General features: G+C 47.8%; 1 protein-coding gene and 1 long non-coding RNA gene across 2 annotated transcripts in view; one reads left to right on the forward strand and one right to left on the reverse strand.

The window, feature by feature from the left end:
- Positions 1-1812: 1812 nt before the first annotated feature.
- The window catches only part of LOC106807934, an 18665-nt gene continuing 15477 nt past the window's right edge, over positions 1813-5000 (reverse strand). The window contains exon 3 of the long non-coding RNA XR_001393725.1: positions 1813-1824. This is a non-coding gene — a long non-coding RNA (uncharacterized LOC106807934). The remainder of the gene's footprint in view (positions 1825-5000) is intronic.
- The window catches only part of LOC106807933 (atrophin-1-like), a 1976-nt gene continuing 1811 nt past the window's right edge, over positions 4836-5000 (forward strand). The window contains exon 1 of the mRNA XM_014810449.1: positions 4836-5000. This exon is cut by the window's right edge and continues 1811 nt beyond it. The gene's annotated coding sequence lies outside the window, so the exon portion shown is untranslated.

Genomic DNA, 5000 nt, shown 5'->3' on the forward strand with positions numbered 1-5000 from the left:
TTAGCACTGTACGCCTGAAACGGTGCTCGCGCATGCGCAATATCTCCCGAGAAGAATAATATTTTGATAAAATTTATTATGCATTTAAAATGGAGAGGAGGTAGTCTAGCATAAATATAAATGATAACATTCCATCAGTAGCCCGCTCTTCAGAACTAGGAAGAAGACTTTGGATGTAAGGTGCCAGCTGCATATGTCAGTCAGTACACAATCTGGCTACGTTAGTGTGATAGCGCATGCGCAATATCTCCCCAGAGGAGTTATATTTTGTAATAAATATGCATTTAATATGGTTAGGGGGTATCACAGCATAGATATCTGTATTGTTAGCAGTAGACCTGTGTTCATAATTAGGAGAGCACCCTAGCCTGCAGGGTGCAAAACTCTTACTTTACCCCCTTCCCGTCCTTCACCTTGCCTCACTTGTCCCCTGCTCGGTCTCTTTTTTTTCTACCGCCCTCAGATACCTTCCCTGTCGCCCTTCCTCAGTCTCCCACCCCTTTCTCACTCAGCAAGCTATATTATGCAGTTGTCTTCAGTTAGCACTGTACGCCTGAAACGGTGCTCGCGCATGCGCAATATCTCCCGAGAAGAAGAATATTTTGATAAAATTATGCATTTAAAATGGAGAAGAGGTAGTCTAGCATAAATATAAATGATAACATTCCATCAGTAGACCGCTCTTAAGAACTAGGAAGAAGACTTTGCATGTAAGGTGCCAGCTGCATATGCCAGTCAGTACACAATCTGGCTACGTTAGTGTGATAGCGCATGCGCAATATCTCTCCAGAAAAAGAATATTTTGGAAAAATTATGCATTTAAAATGGAGAGGAGGTAGTCTAGCATAAATAGAAATGATAAAATCTCATTAGTTGACCGCTCGTAAGAACTAGAAAGAAGACCTTGCATGTAAGGTGCCAGCTGCATATGCCAGTCAGTACACAATCTGGCTACGTTAGTGTGTTAGCGCATGCGCAATATCTCCCCAGAGGAGTTATATTTTGTAATGAATATGCATTTAATATGGTTAGGGGGTATCTCAGCATAGATATCTGTAATAAATTGTTAGCAGTAGACCTGTGTTCATAATTAGGAGAGCGCCCTAGCCTGCAGGGTGCAAAACTCTTACTTTACCCCCTTCCCGTCCTTCACCTTGCCTCACTTGTCCCCTGCTCGGTCTCCTTTTTCTTCTACTGCCCTCAGCTATCTTTCCTGCTGCCTTTCCTCAGTCTCCCACCCCTCTCTCACTCAGCAAGCTATATTATGCAGTTGTCTCCAGTCAGCACTGTACGCCTGATACGGTGCTCGCGCATGCGCAATATCTCCCGAGAAGAAGAATATTTTGGAAAAATTATGCATTTAAAGTGGAGTGGGGGTATTTTAGCATAGATATAAATGATAAAATTCCATCAGTAGACCTATTTTAAGAAATAGGAAGGAGACCTTGCATGTAAATTGCCAGCTGCATATATGCCAGTCAGTACACAATCTGGCTACGTTAGTGTATTAGCTCATGCGCAATATCTCACCAGATGAGTTATATTTTGTAATGAATATGCATGTAATATGGTTAGGGGGGATCTCAGCATAAATATCTGTAATAAATTGTTATCAGTAGACCTGTGTTTATAATTAGGAGAGCGCCCTAGGCTAATAGATAGGTAATAGACTATATCTATACTATACACACCTGATGTTATGTTTCATAGTATATTATCACAATATAATATCATTTCCATCCGCTGTCTCCATATATTACCTATGGTCACACGATGTTAGGTTATATAATGGTACGTGTTACCATATAGATACAATAATATAACCTAACACAAGAGTAGGATGGATTATATTATTGTATCTAGTTATAAATGTCATCTTACATGTTATATAAAATGTGATAATATTATGCAGTGGATAAAGAAGACGAAAAAGAAGAAGAAGAAAAAGAAGAAAAGGAAGGAGGAGAAGAAGAAGAACAAGAAGAAGAAGAAGAAAGTAGAAGCAGAACATCTCCTCGCCGATGTTGCTAAACGCGGCCACTAGGTGGCAGCATGTCGTCGAGAAGGTCGGGACGATACAGAAGTCGTCGCTTCTGTCGTAGAGTAACCTCAGCGAACCGGCATTCTGTACAGATCAGCCGATGCCCATCCCCTCCTCTGCTCTCTTTCTTTCTCTCTCTCTCTCTCTCTCTCTCTCTCTCTCTCTCTATCTCTGTCTATGTGTCCCCACTTCTATTAGTGTCTTTCCATGCGCTCACACACCTCTCTTTCGTTTCTCTTTTATCTCTCTTCGCCTGCCAGAATTTTTGCTCTATTTCGCTCTCTCTTTCTCTGTCTCTCTCTCTCTCTCTCCCACACACACACGCTCCCTCTCTTTCTCTCTATCACTCACCTCTCTCTCCTCCTCTCTGTATATGTGTGTGTGTCTTTCTTTCTTTCTCTCTCTCTCTCTCTCTCTTTCTCTCCCCCTCTCTCTCATTCTCTATATCCCCCTCTCTCTCACCATACTCATTGCAACGCCAGTACTCGCAACACCTTTAATTAGTTTGCTGAAGTTGGCTTCATCCATATGAGCACAAACACACTAGCGGGAGCTGACGTATACACACAGTAATTCGACCACAGAAAAATCATTTTTTTATCATCTCCATCCCGATTTCCGACATCCCTGGCGGCTCTCTCACACCTGCATCGTGTTGCCCGCGGCGGCATAGTTTAATTGTCAGCAGAATTTAGCGACTTCTATATCGCTGTCAAAATTGACCGCGTACACATGATAGCGAGACCACAAAACCCGCATAGAAATTTCATCGGGTCATCGCAATTACGTTACATGCTCCCGCCCACGCGCATAAAGGATACACACTGCGCACCCCGGGAAGAATGCGAACGGGTAGTTGGATAAGCTGCGCAAGGTCGCTCGTGTACGCGAAACAACAATACCTATCAAAATGGGGATAAATGAAACGTTGAAGACGCGCAGTTAGTCGCTGAATAGTCGCTGCGCGTGGAAGCAGGTCGAGGATGCAGCAGCTGCCGTTGACGTGTAGATGAGTAGACATTAAATGTTTGCGACCAGAGAATGGTGATACGTTCAGAGCGTTGTATCTCGCACGCAGATGCATACTAATAGAGTGACGGGCGTAGAGAAACAAGCTCGTAGATGTGCAGACGATAAGCGGTTGGCGAGCTTATAGAAGCGCGTTGTTCTGTCGCGTACGCCGTATGCATGGGAATTAACGAGTCCATTACGTTACGGGAATTGGGTGTAGTGGTGTTTTCTTTAGAACGTTTCGGTGATTGTATTGCTCTGGTCGTTGATTTTCTGTTTTCTGTTCGTTAGAATATATGCTTGATAGGGTGAAGCGATCATGCGATGATGGTCATGTGTGTGTGTGTGCGTGCGCCCGAGTGTCTATCTGTCTGTCGCTTGCTTTCTCTCGCTTTCTCTTTTTCTTCCTCTTTCTTTCTTTCTCTCTCTCTCGCTCTCTCTCTCTCTCTCTCTCTGTCTCGCCCTCTCTCGCGCTCTCTCTCTCTCTTGCTCTCTCTCTGTCTCTCTTTCTCCCCCTCCCCCTCTCTCTCTCCCTCTCGCCCTCCCTTTCTCGCTCTCGCTCTTTCTCTCTCTCTCTCACTCTATGCGTGCGTGCGTATGCGTGTTGTCTGTGTGTAGGTTCGCGTACAGTCGGGATGTGACACGACATTACTGGGGCGCATTAGCGGCCAAGATCGTTATTTCGCTCTTATTCATCTCCCACCTCTCCTCCACGTATATATATATATATATATATATATATATATATATATATATATATATATATATACAGGCTGTACGCAAGGGCGTCTGCGTTGCAGGTGACGTTCGCCTCTCCGCAACCAATTCCGTAATCCTGAGCGCAAATAACGACGGATTCGCATCGCCACTCGATCAGCGACGAACGGAAGCCCCTTGCTGGCCAGCGGTGAAGCGACGATGACCGCCACGGCGACGGTCGGCCGCCGCTGGACAACAGATGTCGGCGCGCGCGCGTGCTTGGCCGACTCGGGCTGGCGCAGTGCATACGTTTAACTCTCGCGCGAGAGGAGTAGTCCCCGCGGTGTGCGCGTCGCTGCCGTGTTTACCTTGGACTTTCTTTCGCTGTTGACGCGTTCTGACGAATGATAATCCGTTCTGCCGCGGGCACTGCAAGATGCGGGGCCGCCGCCGCCGCCGCCGTGCGGGGAGAAGGCGGAGAGAGAAAACGCGGGGGCAGAGAGCCGCGACGGAGCATGCATGCAAGCATGATGGCGGCGTGCGTGAATGAATCACGGGGGTTTAGCCGCGGTCGCTCGCTCGCAACCAGCGATGAATGAAGAGCGACTCGTGGGAACTTCTCGCGCGGGGTCCGGACTCCCGCTCCCCCGGTGCGCCTGCATGAGTCATCGTCGCTGGGTGTGAGAGACGCAGACGCAGACGTCTCACAATGACGCTGACGTCATCAGTACGCCGCTGCGCCGAATAACGATGAAGCGGCCGTGCGTTGAAATCGTAATTATCGTGAACGTAAGAGAGAAACTTGTACCTATCAGCGCGCAACGCCCCACCCGACGACATCCCACCACCACCACCGCCGTCATCGTGTTTGCCTTGGGCACATCAAAGAGCGCAGCGGCGGACCCCCATCCCCCGATAGTGGGCTCGGACAAGCTGCACACTCAGATAAGCCTCGCTGCGAGCTGGCGTGGGAGGGTCATCGCTTGCCATTGATCAAACCGACAAGTTTGCCTCGCTGACAGCTGAGCCGGAGATCGCGCGCGTAGTGCGTCCTCGACAGACAGTCGGTCGCGAGTGGCGGCTGGGATCGGTGGTTGCTTCTCGCGTGAGTGGCGTCTGTGTGTCTGTTGGTACGCGATCTGTGATCATCTCCAGAACGCCTGTCACGCGAGTTCATTCAGTGACACTCTCACCTCAACGGCTGTCAAACGTTTGACTGCTCAGAACACCAGCAAGAGACATCTTCACA

Source organism: Priapulus caudatus, unplaced genomic scaffold (assembly GCF_000485595.1).
Source record: "Priapulus caudatus unplaced genomic scaffold, Priapulus_caudatus-5.0.1 Scaffold243, whole genome shotgun sequence".
In the NCBI taxonomy this organism is placed as follows: Eukaryota; Metazoa; Priapulida; class Priapulimorpha; order Priapulimorphida; family Priapulidae; genus Priapulus; species Priapulus caudatus.